This window comes from Taudactylus pleione, unplaced genomic scaffold (genome assembly GCF_031769625.1).
Source record: "Taudactylus pleione unplaced genomic scaffold, aTauple2 ptg000005l, whole genome shotgun sequence".
Taxonomy (NCBI): domain Eukaryota; kingdom Metazoa; phylum Chordata; class Amphibia; order Anura; family Myobatrachidae; genus Taudactylus; species Taudactylus pleione.
Window position 1 is genome coordinate 14,710,368 of NW_028284408.1, and position 24,359 is coordinate 14,734,726.

A 24,359-nucleotide genomic window follows, 5' to 3' on the forward strand; every position below is an offset into this window, starting at 1 on the left:
AGACCTGATAGAGTCTAATTAAAAATGAAATAATTTTGTGAAAATAAGAAAACTTTATATTGCACATTAATTAGTCCCTATCAGCACTTTATATTCTGTAAGTATTTTTGCAATTGTATATCTAGGAGCTTTCTGCCCTCCCCTGTCATGTGGAGCTGCTATATGGTCTCTTCCATAGACTATACCTATTGCAGATTTGCACACGGACTTCAATTATTTTTGCTTGCTTAGATATATTTTTGTACGTACAGTTCTTGCACCAATACCCGCTGCATATGTATTTTAATTGGAAATACATTATTAATATTTAACTGTTAAGGATCATGTATTCTGACATAAATTTAAGCTGGACTCCCACGATGAGAATTCCCTGGTCATTTTGGTAGTTAATTAAGTATATTCGGATAGGTCAGCTATTACAAAACTGGCATGCCTTTGAGGTCAGCTTTACGGTGTATCTGGTAGTTCAGTTTGATGCCTGTGATACAATTTCTTACAGCATTGGCTGTCTCACGGTCATGCAGAAATACCACCCCTGTAGCATGTGGGCACTTATAGTCTATGTAATGTTTTATGATCTACTGTATCTAAATAATCATGCTTAACCTTAAAAGGAAGTACAATAATATTGCAGATTTTGCTCATTTGCAAATACAAGCATAAAATGCATATACAATTCGAGAAAATTGGAGTTTGAGCCAGTCATATTACAATACAGTATGAGCCTCCCCTTTGGACTGTAAGCGCTCACGAGCAGGGCCATCTTCCCTCATGTGCTTTTCCTTCCCTCGCTTCCTACAAAGCTTCTGCTGCCCTGCTGATCACTTGGGTATTATGACTGTTGATGCAGCAAAGTTTATAAACCTTGTCTGGGGCAAAGTTCTGTAGTGTATGTCACTTTTTCCTTGTTTTGTTCATACTGCTGGTATCTGTTCTTTGTAAGACGCTGCAGACGCCTTCTGGCGCCATACATATAAAGAATAATAATGAGGACATCATGCTGGAACGCCTGCCTTTTGAGATCTCTTTCTGAAGGATCGACAAAAATAAAATATTTGAGGTTGTGCTGTTATGACACAAAAACTTCCAGGGAAAGAGAGAGCTTTGACTAAAGGGCAAAATGACAAATAAAAGCAATGGTACACTAACAAGCATGGCAAGCAGCATTTCATGACCCACAACACAATGAATAGTCAATGTGCTCATAATAATCACTACTGCCAGAAATTTGTATTTCCAATGTTGTCATTGTTCCCAGAACGGGCACAATTTTGGGTTTGCAGAATGCATGAAATTACCACTTCATATTAAATATATAAAAGCCATATACTGCTAATTATTTTTAATCATACAAATAACTTACAATTTCAGGCTTCTATTTTTCACTAAGAACACTTTTACCCAGCACAAAATATTCTGTGGATCACAATACATTTATATAGGTCAACCCACAATAATACAAGATACGATGAACACCACAAAACAAATAAAATATACAAATATTTAAGATCCTGTTGGAAACACTAATAATGTAATCAGGGGCTGGCTGGCAACTTTCAGCCTAGGGGGCAAACACAAGCAAGTGGCCCCTACAAGCACACTGTGAACTTGGCCCCGATAGGATAACACCATCTCCAGATACTACCTTCTGTGGGGGGAAAAAAATCTTATAATATGTGTTTAGGCTGTCACCCACAGTAAGACAATATTACATACCAGGTTATGTTATGAAACAGAACCAGTTTATAAAGGGGACTGAGGAGGGTTCAGATGGCAAAAAAGTGGCATGTGAGGAGGTCTGAGAGGCATTTAACTAATAAAAAATGAAAATATAAAATGGACGAATATGCCATATTGTCTAAAGGTGGGTACATACTTGACGATGTGTACCCAGACATTGTGTCGTCCCAACGGGGGCACATTAGAGCAGTATTGACATCACATGCGTCTGTGGGAGCGCACATATTGTGCATACACACTTCACAAAATGTCATTACGATTTGGCTAAATCGGCCAAATCGTAACAACATCATCTCAGTGTGTACCCTGCTTAATTGACAATCACAATATACAAAAGGAGATTGTGCTCAAGGCAATGTAGTGACCATAAGTGGATGAACTGTCTTAAAAATTAAAACACATTACACATAACAATAAAATGACACATAGCATGGAAAAAAATCAAGCGTGTGCATCTGTAAATACAGAAATAAACACGATTGGCACTTCAGATTTCATGAAAAAGATATTCTGTATTATAAAAGACATCAAGCTTTTTATAATATATCCTTTTCATGGAAACCGGAGAGTGTCAATCATGTTATTTCTTTTATCACAGTTGCACATCCTAGTCTGTTACACATATATGTGTAATAAATACCCCTACCCTACACTTTCCATATATATATATATATATATATATATTTTTTTTTTTTTTTTAATGATTTTATGGCCCACCCTGTCCAGTATTTACTGTATATTTAGTCATTTTATGCCCCATATACTCTTACCCTTTTTACATATTTTATAGTTTTGTGTAATCCCCCTTATGTGTTCCATACCCATCACCTTCCACTATGTATATATTTTATACCCATTATCTCCCTTACTCCTTATTTTATACCAATATCTTTTATACATATCATCTCTCACCCCTTATATATTTTACACACACCCACCAGCTCCCCAACTCCTTATATATTTTTTGCTAACCCGCCCCCCCTTTATATATTGGAAGCACTATTTTAACTTCCTTTTGCCAGGCTCGCTGTGGCTGGGGGTGGTTCCTCCAGGATGGGAAATTCCAGGGCAGGAGCTCCTCTCTGCACACTGAGCTATATAGTCTCTTCTTGTGCAGGCAGGAGACAGAGCAGGCCGGGGACAGGAGCGGATGTAGCGGGCCGGGGACAGGAGCGGAGCCAAGGACAGGCTGGACCGTGCACTCCGCCCTGCCTCTCAGAGAAGGGCCACAGAAGAGGATGCTGTGACTGTGTCACCCCGGCTGCAAAGAGGCAGAGAGCCCCAGCTGATATGGAACGACTCGGTGGGAGGGGACAGCTCAGCATGCTGCCGCAGTGCATCATGCAGCTCAGCAAACAGCAAAGGCCCATGGGAGGGCTGCTGGGGCTGGGCATGCGCAGCAGCTCTACCGCGGCAATTATACTTTTTAACTAGAGAACCACCACTGCCCGGCAGAGGAGGAGAGCATGGGACAGGACTAGCCCGCCCCTGACCCTGTCTGTATCTGCCGGTCCCTTCTTATGCTAGCTGCGCCGCAGCTTGACACAGCTGGGAGGCAGGCATATGAATACATGCAGTGCAGCGGGGGCCCTAGTACTGCACAACTGTACCGGCCCGGGGGGCAGATGGCACCCTGCCCCCCGGCCCAGCCCGCCACTGAATGTAATAAACGCTCAGGGCCTAATAATATACAGGAAGAGAAACGACATGCTGAAGATGGAAATGAGATCATCTTGGAAAACACCTAATTTAGCCCAGGTCATTATTGGTCCACTACCTGCTAATGACTAGGCCCCAATTGGGACCTTAATGCCTGAATTGGAATTTGTTATCCAAAGTGCCTAAGACCTCGAGTTCTTAAGATAATAGATTTTTCTATTACTTTCATAACTTTTAGTATAATGGGATTGCTGATAAGATCTCATATGTTCTCTGAAAAATACTACATCCTCAAAATGGACAAACCCCTATTTTCTAAAATGTAAAGTGTTCTTTGAGAGCACACTTCTTACCTTGGACCTAGTGTCTTAAAACATGAACAAAAAATATGAACAAATGTATAAACAGTAACAAGGAGGTTGGCAATATAAATACAAAAACAGTCACGGAATGACTGAGAACAAACCAAGCATTGTTTGTACATGAGATCTTGTACATTGCATAATGAGGACATTCACAAAAGGATTCTGAGGGGGGCAAATTCCATGGTGAAATAAGGACAAATAATAGAGAATACTGCACGTATTTAAATATGGATATTCGCCCATATGCCAAGTTGTACGCATCATTTGACTGCACAGCCCGTCCATCCATTAGTGAAAGTAGCAGTCATCATTATCAGATCGCATTTGCACTAGCCCTATACTTGAGCTCCTGCCTCCACTTTCCCACCTCTTGCGGGAAACACCACAGATCTTTCACTTAGCTCTCCACTTATATTATTAACAGTGCTATGTAGAGAGGACACAATTCTACCTCTCCTCCTTCGTATCCTGCATGTCTAACTGCTTCGGCACTTGGATGAATCCACGCTACCTCAAATTTAATATTTACTTTCCCCCTTCTGAAGTCACTACCTAACCCCCCAATACTCACAGTTGAGAACTCACTCTCCTCTGCTCCCCATACCAGACACCTCATGGTCATCATTGACTGTACTCAAAACTTCAACACACTTCAGTCCCTCTCAATGTACTGTAGCCTCTTTCGCCGCAACATACCTAATACTCAGGCTTGCCGTAATATCCCTTTAATCCAGGAAACCTATGATTTACACAGGTTTTTGGTTAAAACCAGGTGAAATACAGGCTTGAATTAGCTAGCCACAGAGCCTGTGTAATACATGTGTGCCGGATTACAGGGATATTATGGCAAGCCTACTAATACGTGACCCTTTCTCGATCTTTAAGTAACCAAAAATTGGGTTCATTATCTAATTATATCCCATTTTGATTACTGCAGCCTATTTCTTTTTGGCCCTCCACTCTCTCTCTCTTTTTAATTTGTGCAGAATGTAGCAGCAAGGCTTATTTTCCTGTCCTATTGCTTCACATCCACAATACCTCTACGTAAATCCCTTCATTGGCTACCCAATCCCTCCAGATTCACCTCAATTTGAGTTGACCTGTCTGCTCATTCGTCAATGCTGTGCCCCATCTCCTCTCTCTCTCCTCCAAACTATAATGTTTCAGTATTTCCATCAAAAACCCACCTTTTCACTCTTGCCTAATCTACTTCTTCCTAGACCACTCCAAATTACTCCTGCCATGTCCACCTAGTCTACTCACTAGAGTCTGGGAAGTCTCCTTGAAATCTGAGAAGGCTCCTTGTGATTCTCCCAGACATTCCAGAAGAGTAGGCAAGTATGACAAGACAAGCTCCAGTCTTCAAAAGGTAAGTCTTCTGTCCCTTCACTATAGAGCAATACTGACTGTTGTTCCAGTTCTAGGAAGACAATTTAAATTACCCTTTTCACATCGCAAACCTGTCTCTGACCCGGGATTTTGAACACTGGTCTAACCTGGCTGCGACCAGGGTCAGACCCGTCACACTGGACCTTCGACCAGGGTTATTCCCGGGTTGGCCCTGTTCACACTGAACCCGGGTCAGCCCTGTAAAACCCTATGGATGTCATTTAAAAATTGACTTTTTCAGGCTCACAAAGATCACAAAAGGGAACAAAAGGGAGGGGTGGGGACTGCTCACAGAATTGCAGGAATCATGGCTGATTTATTAACACTGTGTAGCCCTGAGTTTGTGCTTTACTGCTGTTTTATTCAGCCAGTTAGAACGTGATGCAGCTTCTGGCAGCCTAGTGTACAGTTCACTTCTTCATCACTCCAATTAGCCATCACTGTAGTAACTGTAGAGGTATTAACCCATTTAAGACTGCCAGAATGCTGCCTCTGCTGTTGTCTGCAGTGTGCTCCCTGTGTGTCTGGCTGCTGATATCATTGAGACCCAGGAACATCCAATCAGTGGTGTTTGCGGAGTCCCGGATTAGATAACCCAGGTAGGGCCTGTTCACACTGTACTTCAACTCGCTTGTTCCTGTGTTCAACCCTCTTCGACTGCAGGGTTGAAATGCCAGGTTGCTCAACCCGGGAATTTGTTTGGCGGCGCATTCACACTGCACCTCGACCCGGCAATATCCAGAACTATTTTTGCAATATGAAAGGGGTATTAATGCTAGGATCAGAAAAAGAGTTGAAGAACCGGGAGTAGTGTGGGTCCAAAAGGATAGGGGAATCAGAGTGATTCAAGGCAAATGTCTACAAAGAACATGAACTAACACAAACGTTCGGAGGTGATGATTCTATTGCCACATACACAGGGACATCATCAGAGCTAAATCTGAAATACAACTATAACACCCTAAGAAATACATCTAAAACACCTGAATCCCCTTGATGGTATTATGTACAACTGTAGGTAGCTGCATACTTTAGTCGACCTGTAACATAAGATAAAGAGCTTACAAGAATGGATTACTCCTAAATCAAAGCTTCATGCACTGCACACTTCAGTGATGATTCCAAACGGAGACGATCTTTGTAAAAATCTTTCAGATAAAGCATATTATAAGTGAAACATTGCCTAAATGTGTATATATTCCATTACAGACACAGGAGGGATATTTCCAAAGGTTACAAATTAAATGGTGATGTGTAGTGAAGGAGCATATTAATCTGAAAATTTGTCCAATAAGCTTTATTCATGTGAATAGCCCAGTGCGCAGATTAACTACAGCAAAGAAATAATCAATAACTGCATGTATTTTTTAAGTCAAATTGTGGTGAGCATACATTAAAAAGAAGTTTGTAAGTTACAAACAAGCATTTAAAAGGACGATTCACAGAGACCAAAAGAGTCACAGATTCCACAGAAGGTTTTCCACAAAGTGAGTGTTTCTGGGTGGAGTTTAGGCAGAGCAGGGGCTGGGCTTATTTTCTCCCATTTTCACATGTCTAAATGTTAGGAGGTATTCATAAAGTAAGGGTCTTAGGACACACCACAGTACCCAGCATAAAATTGAAATGGATAGACTACAAAATGTGACATATAAAAAAAACAAAACAGTGTCATTTCTATGTGTGCTTTATTAATATTGTATGTTTGCACAAGTGTGTTTTCATAGACAAGCACTGTGCGCCTGTTACCGTGAATGGGAGATTTATTTGTGTTTCAGCATATTAGTGTATTTGTGTGTAGACTGTCTATAATAGATTACATCATCAAGTTGGCAGGTCAAAGTGTATGATTACAGTAACTGTATCATCAGGCTGCTGCACACTTGGTGTTCACAGAGGTGGGTGGGACTTGATGAAAGATTTGAGTCATGTCTCCACCCACATCGCAGTCAGTTAAGCACTAAAATGGGAGATTTGCCTGTTCACAAGGGAGTCTTGACAAGTATCATCCTAATTTGCTAGTATACCATATACGCTGGCTTTGTGTTAAGCTGGGTTTACAACATATAATGGTGCAACCCAGCAACTCGGTGACCAATATAGTGATACATCACGTGTGCCGTACACACTGCACGATCCAGCGTACAACGTCACAATGCATTTTCACATGCGGCATGTAACTGCACTGCATCGTCCCATCTGACGTGAAGGACAGCAGATGGGACGATGCAATGAATGACTATCGGGAACAATGGATCCGGCATACACACGATAGGATTTGTACAATATATCATATAGTGTGTATGCAGCTTTAGTCATGTTTTTGTGCAATTGTCACTCACTATAGCTTAGTACTTTGGTGTTGTACCTGCATGTGCTGTATATTTAGGTATCCCTATTTATGGTATGTATGGCCAAACTTGTGTATTTATGTGTGCCAAAAGCTACTGTATGTACATATGTGCACCATTGTTTATCTACATTTATTATTATACCTGTGTGTTCATATGTACACCAGTCTTCTGCTGTCATAATACTCGTCACCTCTCAACAAACACAAATTTAGGATGGGGGTGTAAGGGGGCTGCAGAGTGATGGGACTTATTCAATGCAAATAAAATGTCAGGTGGTGTGAAATTGACGTCTTAATGTTTAGTTAATAGCAGCATAGATACAGCACTCGCTCAACTGTAATCCCTGCCCAGACTACAGTTGCTGAACACAACACAGCTGATCACAGCAGTGTGGAGAGGGACTGGGGGAAGATTATTGCAAGAAGTAGAAAATGCATTTAGGTTTTCGCTAATTTATTTAGCTATACAACTACTATACCTGTTCACCCTACTACTATCTAAATAACAAATATTTACTAATTTCAGCAACATACTCACTTGTACCTGGGGAAAAAGAAAAAAAAATGTGAACGAGAGAGATAAAAATAGAATAAGCAGAACCTGAATTAGTTAAACTCTAAGGGGTCAATCCTATTAGCCGTTATGATCTCGCCGGTGCGAGTCATCAAGGCAATGGCCGCATTTTGCGGCAGCCCGGATTTGCTGAATTTTGCTTGCAGCCCCATAGGGCTCTGAGCAAAATTCAGCGGATTTAGGCTTGGAGTGGGCCGCAAAGGTGCCGATCCGTTGCCGGCATCTCGACGGTAACTTGCACATAATAGGATTGACCCCTAAAATACAATGCACAGATTGTGCATGGCATGAATGCACATGCTGTAATGGAGTTTGCACCCTTTGCAGTGCAACATGGTTTGCTGCCAATTGTGAACATCAGCTACACTTGCTGTATACTTCACACCAGTTTATTAAACAGTTAATTACCTCCCACTATCTAATTCTAACCTATGCCACTATCATAGTACATTGCTATCTATTCCACCAAGGTGTACTGTTTACAATTCAATATACATCATCTTCCTACTTTGCCTATTCCTGATGCAGAGTGAAACCTGTTAGTTTGGATAGCAGAATTTATGCAAAAGTACAGTAAAGCGGCTATGCAGATTGGCATGATTAGGGCACTTGCGCCCATAATGTGCACACCTGGAGATGAAGGCTGGGGGAGTGTCCATGTAATTGCACACCAGCATACACCTGCATATGCGTTTAATACAGATGTATCATTTGCAGGTGGTTGAGGTCAGATGCATATACATAATGATAATTGCTAGCATCAGTAAATAGCTGACAGCTGCTTTTATTTGTTTCTGATATTGTGAATATTCTAGAAAGTTTGTGTAAATATATTTTTAGCAAATTCAATTTTTTATTTTATTTTACATAAGATGGGGAGTTGTACCTGTTGTATTAAAAATGTTTTCATCTTATTAAAGACTGATTACAGTACAAATGTCTATTTCACAAGCAAAACAAACAGTGTAAGGTATTGGATGCATATGTTACTGGTGCAGAAGTGCATGCATCTTGTGATAGTTGCAACTTTGCCTATATAACTGCTGCATTTTTAGTGAACACATTTTTATGACTGCGATTTGGGGCGCAATTGCTGCTTACTGTGCATTAGAATTTATCAGCATTTTGCTGAATTGATCTTTAGTTTTATACCCATTGCCTAACTGTTAAATTAACATCTATTCGAACATTCAGTCTTTACCATCCTACTGTTTTCTCCAACCACATCTATATCCAGGACACCGAAGATATTCATCCAGTATTTAACAGTAACAAGTGACACAGCAACATGTCAGTCCTCCAGGGTCCAAGTAGCGACATCACAAGCCCAGGTGAGGCGCTGTGTCCGGTGTTGTAGTGTTAACAGGGGCACTCTGGTGGGTCCTCTGCTCCTATATCCCATGGAAGCTAAAGAACGCTGCACTGACCTGCTGGATATCCGCCTGATACCTCCTGCATTGAATGTGAATATAATTTGAGCCAGTGTCGCTTCTCTGTTACTAATGACAATTCTGGCCTGACGCCACTGGTCACGACCATTAAGCACCCGTGGTTGGCCACTGCGCTATCCACAGTGGGTGGTGGTGTCTTCCATGAGGTATTCCCAGTACACGTGACACGTTAGATCGATGAATGTTGAATGTCCGCACAACCTCGGAAATGGAATATCTCATCACACGGGCAGTCACTATCATGTCCTGTTCGAACTCCAATAATGCACTTCACCTTGCCCCATGAGCAGCCCAGCTGTGTGCTCAAACTGACTCAGATTACAATTTATGCAGGTCTGGGCATTTCCAAGACGCCATAGTACAGTGTAACCACCTAGCATTACCTTTACATACATACCTTTACATTACCTTTGTTATACCATGACTTTTGGCACTTCAGTGTAAATATATATACACATGCGTGTAGTCACCTTAGTCACAATCAAACGCAACAAACCGCTTCACAAGACTGCACTAATTAATTTCATATGCGATACTAGTGTGCGTGAGTCTGTATACGAAACACAATGGAACTTAGCGTGAAAAAAGCCGCGGCATCATTGAGCTTCGTGTACAGCTTCAGGCTCAGTTGCACACAGATATACAAGTGTTGCATATCAAATTAAGTAGTGCACAGACTCATGAACCACTAAAGATGCATTTTTGGGTGAAAAAGACACTGAAAAGACACTTGGCGAAAGCCTAGTTGCATGGGACTTTGCCGAGAAGGGCTGTTTGGTGTGACTGCAGCAATATTATGTGTGTGGACACATCTGTATAACCAATAAATATTTTTTTTTTATTGTATAACTAAATGCCATCAAAAAGCTCCAAAATAATGGTTGTCTAAACCTTGGATAAAATATTCAATTAGATTAAACAAAACATACAGCTATACACTATAGGATGAATAGTGCAAATTACTTCAGAAAGTGCTATTTTCAAATAATTAAATCATACTATAATAACCGAATCTACTCTACTAATTACATCTCTTCCATGGTGTACACATACTGTATATAATTTCTGCTTTCACATTTGATGAGAGAGAAAGGCCCATATTCAATTAGAAGCGAAAAGCCAAGATCCACGAGTAAGTATCGCCGATTGCGACTTTTCGCCTGTCAGAAACTTATCTCCGTATTTCCATCCGCTTTTCACATACGCAGAAAGTCAATGCAATGTAATAGGCGAAAAAGGTTTGCCTCTGAATACCAGTAGAAAATAAGTGCATTTTTTTATTTTGGGGTGCAAAGGTGGGGAAACCACTCAGAACCCTTGGAACAGGCCCCCAAAGGATAACTGCGTCAAAAAATTCCCCCAAAAAACTGAGAAACACCCCTAAAAAGTAGTGTGACTTTGGGGGCGAAAAAGTACAAAGTGGGGGGTACAAACATAAGAAGTAGCGAAATAGACTTTTTGGGGTCTGCATGTATGGCTGAGGTGTTATTTTGATTGCAGGTGCTAGCAACAGGTATGCTTTTTAAAACTTCACTTTAGCGACTTGAAAATATGCTTGGTACCCATTTCCAAGTACCCCAAATTTGACAGGACTACTTAAGGTGCCTACGCACTTAGCGATATTTTACAAGATTTGCCCGATTCCGACGCAACGTGATGACAAATAGTGTAAAATATGCCCAAATCGTGAGTGTCCACTCACGATCACGATGCCGATGCGTGTCCCCGCAGTTCATACATCACATCTTCAGATCTGCCGTGCTGTAGGCAAGATCTGACAATCTCAGTCACAATGCACTGGACTAGTTAGGAGGCACGATAAATCGTTTGTCACATTGGACAATTTTTAACACCAAATCGTGCCCACGAGTGCCGGGGAGCTGCTGGGGAGAGTTCAAGGGGAAATCGGACACAATGTCGGATCGTGAGCACATTTCCAAGTTTGTATGTACCTTTATTTTCTAAAAAAAAAAAAAAACTGCTTTATACTATTCTTCACCACTTGTGCAAAGACGCTAATTAGAGGCAATTGTACCAACTTAAGTACCCCAAACAGTTTCATTAGGGCTAATCGGGCACTACTACATTGATCCCCAATGTTTCTGCATCTTTTTGGGGGCGTTCAGGCTAATTTCCCCGATTATGACATTTTCCGTCTGTTCTGACTTCGCGTGTCGCCGTTTTCGTGTCCTTTGGAATTGAATAGGGCGAATAGCAGGTACGCGCAGGATAAGTTTCCGCTGCTAAAATAAGCAATGTAGGCGAAAAGTCTGGCAGGCGAAACTTTATCGCGTACGCGAATCTAATTGATTACCGCCCAAAGTTGGTCACAGTTCCCAGCAAAGGGAAATTGAATATATATTATATTTAACATAACTTAATAAACAAAGTACATACAGGACAACAATACAAATACATGTTATAGCAACGGCCAGTTACTGTATGTAACATATCTGCCTTCTAGAAATGAAATGCAGAACCTTGCTAAATATCTTATAATTTGCCGTTCCTAGCTCTGTGTAACTTACCTATAACAAATAATACATACAGCATATGATAAGCCAAGACATTTAAATTACACATGAAAGTCTAGGATGCAATAACTAGAGATAGTAAAGTATAAATTATCATTGGCCTGCTACCTGAAGGCACATGGGTCTATTTATCAAACAAATTCTATCCTTAACAAACATGTAGAAACAACCATTTCTACAGATTTTAAGTATTACCGTTATAACAAAGCAATCTCCTGTATACCAATTACAGTGCTTGCTCTGGAAAGATTGGCTTCATCTAAGGAGCAGCATGGCTTGAAAGGGATCTTCTGATCCCTCCCCGATTGCCTGGAGCTGCCCATCATGTGCATTTCTGACTGCATATGTGCAAAGTTATGAATGTGCATATGTACTCAGTTACAAACCTAAAGAAATCAGCTTTTTTTTCAGTAAACCAGAAAAGGAAGTGTTAGCTATAACTTTACTGTTTGCTCATTGATGGGACGGTCTCATAATGGCGTTCGTGTTCATGCGCCCGTCCATTGGGAAATTGCCCCAAAAGCACATTCCAGATCACTACGACATGCAGCAATAAGGTATCCTATCAGTACTTGCACAGCAGACACATTTTATTCTTCAGCGTAAACATACATAAGTGGTTCTCATGACCAAGGAGCTGAAAATAGAGCAGTGATGTCATATGTATCATATAATTATTTTTAAACATGTTCTGTGATTTAATTCTTAGTTGTAAGTGAGGGTAAAACACATCTTGATATAAGGATCATGTCACATAAGCAGTTTGTTTTGTTCTAGTTTGAAACTTGTGTATTATAAGGAATAATGGAAACCTTAATGATTGATTAACATAAAGGATATCTGAAGTCTCCTTGTAGTTTTGAGACCTGTATAAAATAACTTGATATGAAGATTGTGCTTTTACACCATTAGCAGGTATAATACAGGTGCTGGAAGTGTAAGGGAGCACACAGTACTGCCCGGTAAAGTATCATTTCTGTACAGTCAAGAAACCACAAAACAGTTCTTGATGGGATAAAAGATTCAGTAAGTTATGAGGACAAATAAACATAGGAGTACATGAGACCCTGTAAAAAGTGTATTTATAAATGAACTGCTGTAATAAAAGCATAAAGTAGAGCATGTAGATTATTTATATTAATATAGCTACAACCATTATATTATTACCATTATTAGGTGAGTATTCATGAAAGCTTGGAGAGTGATAAAATTATTAAAGATAAAGCACCAACCAATCCGTTCCTAACTGTCATTTTTCCAACACAGCCTGGAAAGGAACAGTTGGGAGCAGATTGGTTGGTATTTTATCTCTCTCCAAGCTTTCATGAATACCCCCCTTAGTGATTTGATCATTTCAGAAATACAGCAATACACATCGGAGATCCCTGATGGGCATTGGTTTTAGATGCAGTTCAGAATATCAAGCTAGCATTCTGCTATGTCCTAGACACCCGACCAAAGGATATTTCACAAATCCAGACCTGGGAGGAAGATCTAAGGAAGGTTACTCTTCCATTAAAACCTCTACATATATCTAAGCACAAGCATTGACAGAATTTGGTCAATCTTATAGTTTTTCTGGATTTTTATTTCATAAAATGTTGAACCTAGTGCACAACATATTACTACACCGCTGTAGTGCTTTCCAAGCACCCCTTACATTCACAATTTCTACAGGGATATACTCCCATGTCCATGAAACTGATAGTATCAAGATCTAAACCATCTAACATCATCAATATTGGCACAATTTACACACATAATAAGCCTTGAGAACAGCATCTCTGGAGAGCACAGTGCAGAAACTCAAACACTGAACAGTAACATGCACAAATACAGAGTCACCAAAATTCACATGCTGATAATACACTTGCCTACAGAACTGGCTGTCTAGAATTTAGTGTCTCTTTCCAATTGAGATAGGGTTTCCTTAGATGTCATTTTGTGTTTCTCACCTAAGATCAGGACTGGGCTTGGGGTTCATTCTGTTCATCAGGAATTAGAGAAACACCAAAATATGCAGCATAAACACCCAAGTTGAGCCTCGCACACAGCATAATTGGCTATGAAAACCAAAACCTTGCAAGGAAATAAGTCTGTAAGAACATTCTGCTGTGAACCGGTCGAGTGTCATTAAGATGCCTTGGTAAATCAGTGACACATTCGTGTGAACAAAGTCAGCTATACCACTCTATTAGACTAAAGTTACCTTGAAGAAATTACAAAACACAGAGTGTAACCAGTGTAAACCAGCAGCAAAGCACCATTTAACATATGTATCTGGAAGGTCACAAACAGTATTCTTGTTACTTTTTAAACAAAAGTGTTGCTAATGAGGTTATTGCAACATCGGAACAATATAATTGGCTTCAGGCAATAAACTAAACGGTTTATAAATTCAGTGACATATTAGGATACCTGCTATGCAGTTGCAAAAATCTACTTTAAACAGAATTAGCAGCACTATACTAACGCCCTACACATTTACCAAGTGATCCAAAGCAGTATTTTATCATGCAATATGTAATGCCTGGCACAAAGTAAAATAATGGTGTTTGTGTGCTGTAAGCACTTGTCCATTGAGTTCTAATTGGGTTACTACAGAAAATAATTCACCTGGTACAGAGATGGGCAATAGTTGGCCCACCAAGCCTCCACCTGCGGCCCTCAGATCCTTAATGCCCTGCAGCCTTAGCACTTATTAAATAAGTGAGTGTGAAGATTTGCAGGGCAAATGGGAGTGAAAAGGCATTTGGGGGTGTTTTGGGTGAATAGGCACTGTGAGAAGGCTGAGGGTTTTTTTTAGGGGACAAGTGATCAGTTCTGTGGTACATGGGGAAATCAGAAGGTGTGTTTTAGAGTAAATATGTGTTCAATATAATGGTAGAGTGCCCGCTAGGCTGTTTTAGTGGGGCGGCATGCCCTTCCCGATTTCAAAAGGACAGAATGTGCCCTGCCCTTTTGGCGGCGTCTCACTAAGACAATATGTCGGGTGCTGCCCCCACCCACTGGCCGCAGTGTCCCACGGGTGGGAAAAAGTTGTAGAAATCACGAACGGTGAATAGATGCCGCGTGCATCTATTTACCAGTGATGCGCACCTCCAGCACGCGATAGAGTGCCCTTTCTAGGTCCGGCGCCCCTAGATTGAACACTATAATGGCATCTGATGTCTTTTTCTTTGATTAAATGTTATTTTTAGTTTCTTACCATAATGAAATGTAAAGTGCCTCTGTTAAAGTACATGTGACCCCTGAGGTTTCACATCACTGCACTAGTGTGACAGCTGCCAAATAGCTACCCCTCACCATGGGAAAATAATCCCTTTCCAAACACAGAAATGGCAACTAGATAAATCCCTAAATCAGTCACCTACAAAATATCCTCTACAAATTCACAACGGATTTGGTATGCAATGCCGGCTGTCGGGACACTTACCCTCCCCACTTCTCCTCCTAACCCTCCCTTCTTGTAGCCTAATCCTAACCATCCACACCCCGCACCCTAACCCTCTCCATAAGTGCCTAAGCCTCCCCCCTTCGTGCCTAACCCTAACACTCCCCCGTTAGTGCCTAACTCTACCCCCCCCCTCAAAACCTAATGCTAACCCTGCTATGCTACATCAACCTAACCCTTCCCCACCCCACGGCTAACGCTACGGGTCCCCCTGGGCTTACCTCATTCGTGGAGCCGTCCTTTTGGATCCCAACGTCGGAATTAAAATAGGCGTCGGTATTTCGACGCCTATCTTAAGTCCCTTGATGGGCTTCCCAGTCAGAATTTAGACCGGCGGAATCTCGGCCGCCGGTCTCATAATTACATCCCATTACAACTATAGGTAGAATTACAGTGCCATAAAAAAAAAAAGGTTTTGTTTCAGATCTTCAAACAAATGTTCAACACCTACTGGCCCTGTGTGAAATAGTAATTGCCCCCTTATTACTCATTCAACCAATAAACCAAATTGATTTGATAATTGAGTTTAATTAGACTAGATCATAGGTTCTCAAACTCTGTCTTAAGGACCCCAAACAGTGCATGTTTTCCATGTCTCCTCACAGAATTACAAGTGAAATAATTAGCTCCACCTGTAGATCTTTTAAAACGTGTCAGTGAGTAATGACTACACCTGTGCACCTGCTGGGTGACCTGGAACATGTAACCTGTGTGGGGTCCTGAGGAAAGAGTTTGAGAACCACTGGAATAGATATTACTGCTAGCCCTTTTGAATCTAAGCATCACTTGCACACCTTTCAGAATCTAAGCATCACTTGCACACCTTTCACATCGCAATGCCGGATCCATCCCAGGTGTGACCTGGCTGAGACCCGTTTCAGACTGGAGGCCCGACCTGGCTTATTGTCGGGTCGATTACGTCACATCATGTGCTGAGCCAGGGCTTGAAGAAGAGATCATCTCCAAGTGCCAGCACTTCCTAAGCTGCGAACAGGACCCGGGTCACACCGACCCGGGTTACCCGTTCACACTGCATACCAAGCCGGGTTGAACCAGTGTTCCACCCTGCTCGTTACCATCACTGAAATGCTGGGTAATTTCAACTTGACCCTTTCACACTGCACAATAACCTGGGTTACCGCACGTTCAAGTGCAATAACCTGGGCTATTGCTGGCAATGTGAAAGAGGTATTAAATAGAACCTTTCCAGCAATGTAAAGTTGGCTAAAACGTCTCACCAAGCAGCACAGTATGCCTCCATCAAAAGAAATTCCAGAAGTGAAGCTGGGTACACACCTAACAGATATATCTGCAGATAAAGAGACCTGCAAATGTATCTGCAGATGATGGTTGTTCATACACATCGGTCCACGGGTGCCGCAGGCCGGGGGGCGTGTCGTGCCCCCCTCCCCGCAGCCTCTGCTACAAGTCAGCCGACCACCCGTACACACACCACGATGCCCCAATATATCTGCAGCACAGCCAACGCGATATGTCTGTGAACATATCGCTGGTACACACTGGCCAACGCACACGATATACTGGAGATCAATTTATCGGCAAATATATCTGCCAGTGTGTACCCAGCAGAAGAGTAAGAAAATTACTGAAACATATCAGTCTGGAAAGAGTTACAAAGCCATTTCTAATGCTCTGGAACTTCAGCGAATCACAGTGAGAGCTATTATCTCTAAATGGAAAAAACTTGGAACAGTAGTGAAATACATGCTATAGTCTCTTTTTCTTCGTTTATGCTGCAAGGTCTCCATTATACCAGCTATAACATTATTTCAATTTATTTAACATCATTAATTCTAGCAAATCTATTTTGTTTGGAAGAACATTTATTATCCATATATGTAATATATCTACTGCCACTTGTACTTTCTTTGCCTTCGGATTACCCTTTCAACCCCTCACTCCTCCATAATTATCAGCCCAGTTCTAAAAGTCTATACTACACTGCACAATATTTCAGTCTTCACCCTCTACTCAATTCTTGTCAGTGTAAAATCCCTTCTAATCATCTTCTCCCCAGTACAGCTGCAATGTGCACTTTTAGATACACTACATCCTCCCTCTAAAAGATCCTGTAGCCAAGACAGAAAATAGGCTCAGTTCTCCAAACACTAAACCGACTTTCCTACACCAACTTGTCAGTCACACATGTGCCAGTAACACAGGGAGGACATCACAATGTACTACTTTGTAGGTCCTTGCTTTAGATTCACAGTCTAATTATCAGCTTTTGAGGACCAAATATTTGCTAATATCTTTGTTATTGAAACCAAAGAAAACCATAACTTTTGGGCCCTACCCAGCCCCTCCTAACAACTTATAGACCAGATCTACAATATATCAGAGCAGCATAATGGAGATATTTAGCAAAGAAGAAACTCTTCAACTCCATACATAGCCTTTGATACATGAGAAACAAATTACTATTCATCTAATGCAAAATCTTAAAAAAAATTGGACCTGGATTATTTCTGGAAACTAGAAGCCATATAATAAATATTACAGTTTCCTCTACAAACATGATTAAATTTAATATACTACAAAAAAAATTATCTTTATAATAAAAAGTCCCAGATTACTACATTTATGAATGGTTGAAGAAGATGGTCTGGGGTCTTCTTTTAATCTTACCAACTATAAAACTGTATGTAATTATGCTAATCCTTACTTCAAGAGTAAAACTGGAATACCTGGTATTCACCAATCACTGGCCAAGCTAGAGTTCCCGCTGATCCTGTCAATACATCACATTGTTCCTGCAAAGTTCTGACTACAATATTCAAGTACAACATTCATATAAACCTGCAGAGTCCACGAGTTAAAGCCAATACCATTTCTTGGTTCTTGCATACTGCAAAAAGCTAATTTTGAGCATGGAATATTATTCTTTCGATGCCTCGCTTCTGGTTTCTGTGCCAAGTGAGCGGTAGTAGATTGCCTGGTTACAAAGAACCAAACACATAAGGGACATCAGACTGTAAACCATTGTAGAGAACACAATAATGGAGGTCTCCTGCTAATTTGTACAACATGGACAAACTGATTTGAGGTTATCTGAGCAATGTATAGAGTGACTGTTTAAAGATGTAACATGAAACTAAATAAAAGCACAGACAAAGAACAGCAATAGGGAGACATGTCCAGGTAATTGAAATGTGTGAGCATTTAACTCCTTCTCTTCTAGACAAATCAGTCTTGCATAGCTTTGAAAGCATGAGAATACATTAAGCACATTTACTGGTGCTAGAGACTAGATTAATCCCCCTGTCACACAGCGTGCATCCGTTATGGAAAGCAAAACAGGAATGGATAATCATTTTAAGTCTCGTTGGCTAAACATATACATTGGGGCTGATGCAGCCCATGCATTCCAATTTGTCATTTAATCAAGCATAACAGTGTAAAGAATGTTTTTCCATTAAGGAAGAACAAACAGTAGCTGCAAGGCTCCTCAATATTTTCTCTTACTTTGAACATATTCTTGTCCTTGCAAAACCTATTTACATTTTTGGATAATGAACCTTGCACCATACATAGGACAGGGTCAGCCAGCCTTTGGCACTCCAGACATTGAAGCAGATGCTCCATGATGGCAAGGTAGTCCTTGACTGGAATGCCAGAACCACTGACAGAAGCCATTGCTTTTATTTTTTTTCCCTTGGTTTCCTACCCATTACCTAGAAAGTAGCACACCTCACTTCTGATACACACACATCCTGAGATTGATTCTCCAGGCATCACAACCATGAGGCCGACTTTAGTGAAGTCTGTATATCTCGCACAGCCCAGATTGCGCCCATCCAAGTCAAGTGTTTAGTAAGTTTTGCAATTTAAAAATTTCAATTGCACAAGATGCGCATTTCATGGAACGACCCATTAGCCTTGTAAACCCTCTCTCCAGTCTCATGTATGGTGGAGAGTGTCTCCCCACTAAATGTGTGGTTTGTCCAAAAGTGCTCAAACCATGTATCTAGAGAAAAAATTATCTTAATATATATTTAAATATTGGCATCTCAATCTTGTTACTTTTGGGGTACTGGTATGAAATTACCATTATGCAAAAATGTTAGAGCACTCTTTCCCTGGAAGAATGCATTGTTTGTGGATTATTCCTTTTCCTGAGCAGTAGAATAAAACTATTTCAACACTACATTACTTTAGGCAAAAAAAAAGGTTGACCCAAATGTATATATCCATATGCACACACATGCAATGAGTAGGGAAGTGGGCACCAACAGTATAAGTCTGTCTAGGTGTTACATTTGGTGTGACGGCATCATGTAAAAACAATGGCACATCATAGATCCTTTACACTTTTCTTGCAGCCTAATTGTCACTTCTCCTGGAATAAAAGCCTTGCATTTCTAAAGGACCAGTGATGTATATATAAATATACATACAGAATAGAAAAACAGTTGTATCATCAACAGAGTCACAAAGTTTATTTCTTCTCTCTATATGGAAGCTTGGATGCTACTGTGAAAATATTCCCAATAGCACATAGTATTTATGTTAATAGGCAGATACAGTTATTATACACTACAGTGAAATACTAGTGGACTTTACTTTATAATATCCAGCCTGCTGGTATATAGGCAGCAACATACCTCTAAGTGTTTTTTCAACATCAGGATCAGGAGGGCTAAACCGTGATACTCGAACCATTATAAAGGTTTGCAGGGATGGATTTTTAAAAGATCTTCACCTGTTATAACAAACTATGACAAGCTGATCAAAATGTGCAGCTGCTTTAATGCCAGCCCACTTATATATTAACATTTCATAAGGGTTAACTTGGGTTGCTTGTACCTGTCAGATCTGGCTAATTCTCACACTTCTTTACATTATTCCTGAGAGTTTGAATTTCTTCATATACTCCATGAACTGAGGGAAATTACAGCACCTCCTCCGTGAGAGCTCCCTCAGGCAGACTGACATAGGAAAGCATTGCAAGGTTAAGGACAACAGAGGTCTACCATGTTTGTATTGTACAAATGAGGTCTGAGAGATGTACAATAAGTTAAGATTTACTTGTATTTTAAGGCTTTGTGGGTCATTTAAAGATTACTGTGCATTGTCAGTGTTCACAATTCTCAGCTGCAAAATTCAGCAATTTCATCTTCTCTGCAGCTGTTTATTTATACATCTGCCAGAAGGGCCGCAGGATTACTGAGGACATATATGGAAAGCAAAAATATAGTTCTATAGATGGATACAATGCCACTATATCATCATCTATTTATTAACCTTACTATCATACATATCATTCAACTGAGAGTTTATTTAAAAAGAAAGACATTTCACTTTTATACCTGATTAGGAAAGAATTGAAAAGTTTCCATCGCTTCAGTCACTTCTATAAATATTAGAAACAGTGGCATGGTGGTATCTATTGTTTATTGCACCAGGTGTTTCTGCATGATTAAAAGGACACAAACCAACACATATAGACACACAAGGAATGTGTCGTTGATATTGGGCCTGATTCAGCAGCAAACGCAACTGCGATTACGCACGCAATCGGCCGACTGTTGCATTCTTTGTACGCATCTCAGTGTGCATGTCCGAACACTCCACTGCGACCGGGATCACAGTGACGACGCAGACCCATTGCAGAGTGATTGACAGGAAGTGCTGTTTGGGGGTGGTGACCAGCGAAACGCAAGCGTGCTGGCGCGTTTGAACACCATTGCATGGGCGTGCATAAATTATCCATTGTGATGCCATATCCAGCCTGGGCTTTCACTGCGTGCGATGAGGTTAGCAATTCCTGAGTAAGGTCAGAGGTGGTGCAAGTGCGCGTGAGGTTGTGATGGTACTCAATGTTACCAATGGTTTTGCAGTCTTGCTGTGGGTTACGGATGTGTATAAGATAAGGTGGGCGTCCTTATGTTAGGCTGCACATGGCATAGGGACCGCAGACATTAGCATATCTTCGCAGTGAGACTGCATATGTAATCGCTATTGCAATTGCAGTTGCGATCCGTACTGAATCAGGCCCATTGTACCTAGTGTTTTTGATGATGTAAGTCTGCTTGCAGGACTCACCATTCCGTATAGGTGCATTTTTCCACAATCCCTATATCTATTCCAAGAGTTCTACTGTCAATGTGAGGTATGATACTCTTCTCACAATACAATGGCTTGGAAGAGGATACAGTGGCCAGGATTATGTGCACTAGCACTGGGGTTAGGGATAACATCATTAGGGTTGTGGCAAGATCTAGAAATAAATGTATCCCTAAAGACCTACTTATCAGATAACACAAGAAGAAAGCAGGTTTACGCATAAATTAACACCCACGGCATCAATTTTCTTAAATTACAAATATTCAATACATGCTTCCTTAAATAACACTGACAGAGCTGTGACTGACCCTCGTAGCATGAATGCGGTCAGAAGTCCCCTCTCCCAATTGGGGGGTGGTTGGCTAACATTTACATAGCTCTGGAAGGTGCTTAGAGGACAGCGAAAATTTTATAAAATAGCATAAAAATAACAGGAAATAATAAGTTACATTAAATGACAAGGCATCTTGCCTGTTAACTAATTGTGAATATTTTATTTTCAGCTCAGATTTTACACATAAATGTTATATTCTGCTCAGAAACAAACATAATGATAATTATTAAATACTTATAACGCACATAGAAAAATATGTTCTATATAACTGCATGCATACTGTGTTGCTCATTGCAGAATACCAAAACTGGTCCTGCCTAATGGGAGATGCTGCCCTGTGGATGCCTTCAGGCATTCCAGTGATAGGCACAAATCTAGTTCTAGACTTAATATACCATAGGTATAGCCCTAGACTGGAATTTTATGTGCAAAGTAGATGGTACTCCCAGTATTTAATAGGGTTGTGGCGCTTCTGTGTTCTTGCATTAATGATTTTTTTTCTTCACTTTCAACCACAATTGCTCCATGATGATCTGAGGTCTGCAGATTGTGAAAATTGATTTAGTGTCATCCCTGTCTGTCGATTTGACAGCTTTCTCGTACTCATTTCACTGCTGGAACATCCATTTTGTACAAACCTAAGCCTCCATACAGCAATATTGTATTAGTATGAAATATTTATTTTTTGTGTCCTAACAAGACCATTTCAGTCAGAATCATAACCGCCTAAAATCAATATACTTTACCCTCACCTTCCAATTGGGTGGGGAGCCTATTTAGCATGAGACTCTTTAGGCAGTCTACTGCTGACTGGACGTGAAGAACACCTTTGGAATCATAATCAAGCGTTAACACACTTCCTAACAATTGTTTCAGCGGCTTTAAAATATCTTGATACTGGAAATTACACTAAACAGTGCATATATTTTTACTGCTTTTATCACATTTGTTGGCAGTCCCCATCCCCTCACTACAGTTCAGTGGTATTGTATATGCAAAGAGGGAGAAAGAGGACTTATCAATCATTATTATGGTCATCTTTTATTTATATGGCATAACAAGGGTTTCATAGTAATGTGCATAGGGATTAGAACATGCAAGATTACATGTTTAAATGATGATCAAATGATACAGTTACAGACAATTTCAAAAATGAACATACATACAAAATTACAATCTGCAAATTACATAATTATATTGAGAAAACAAAAAGAGGGTAAACCCTGCTCTGAAGAGCTTACATTCCTAAGGGAGATATTAGCAGACTTAAAGAGGAGGAGAGGGGCAGAGCAGTGGGGTGCAGAGACTGAGGAGTTAGGGGTGGCTTGTTTGGGAGAAGAGGTGAGTTTTAAGGCTGGAAGGCTAGGCAAAAGTCTTATTGTGCAAGGAAGGGCATTCCAGATGTTGGAGGCAGCAATCAGGGAGGAGAAAATGAGGCAGGAAGGAGCATGTGGGGAGATGAAGTTAGTTTTTGGGGGCTTTGAAGATGAATGAGAGAAGGTGTATTCGATTTTGTAGCCACTGGAGTGACTAGAAGAGATGGAGAGAAAAGTGAAACTAAAGTGAGCAGCAGTGTTGAAGATGCATTTAAAGGGGAATGGCAGGAGTTGAGTGGGCCTGAGAAGAGAAAGGTACAGTAATCCAATCAAAGGGCTTGGATGATATTTTGAGTGACTTACATGGTGAGAAACTGTCTAATCCAGAAAATATCATGGAGGTGAAAGAGACAAGATTGTGAGAGGGACTGAATGCTGTGAGTGAAGGGGAGTGCAAAACCAAAGATGATATTCAGACAACAGAAACAGAGAAAAAGGAGGTATTGCAAATGAAGAAGGGTGGAGGAGAGAGGCCCAGACAATGATTCAGATTCAGTCTGCAATGAGCGGTCGCTGGAGCGTCGTCTAGCAGCTTTGGGGGATGAGTTTTAGGGAAACATTCAATTAGACACACGCTGCACTCATAAGTGCAATTATGGTAGTCTGATATCTTTCCGCATCTCTATATGCTGCCAGCAGAAATCAGCTAGTGAGACATATCCCGCAAAGACTTTCCAGCGGTAACCTTCTGGTAACTGAATCTGGTCCTTAGAGATATTACTTCCAGGAAGTGATGAAGTGATGGGCAATCCATGAGGAATATCTGAAAGAGTTGCTGATATGGGAGAGGACAGATGGGGAGAAGTCAGGGAAAAAGAGGTAAATTGAGAAGCATCCTGAAAGTTAACAATTATTGACAGCCCATGGGAACATTAGTACTGAAAAAAATATATCTCCCTTTTCAGATTTTATTTCTCAATAATCTAGTTGGTGTTCAACTTTATTTATTTCTAGCTGGGACTGCAGGTGACAGTATGACATTCTTATGGGACCCAAAGAGGTGGTACACAATAGAATACACTGTATTGTATATCTAAGGATCAAGG

General features: G+C 40.7%; 1 protein-coding gene across 8 annotated transcripts in view; it reads right to left on the bottom strand.

The window, feature by feature from the left end:
- ENOX1 (ecto-NOX disulfide-thiol exchanger 1) overlaps positions 1 to 24,359 on the bottom strand; it is a 540,470-nt gene that overhangs the window by 197,655 nt on the left and 318,456 nt on the right. The gene's annotated exons all lie outside the window — the stretch shown is intronic.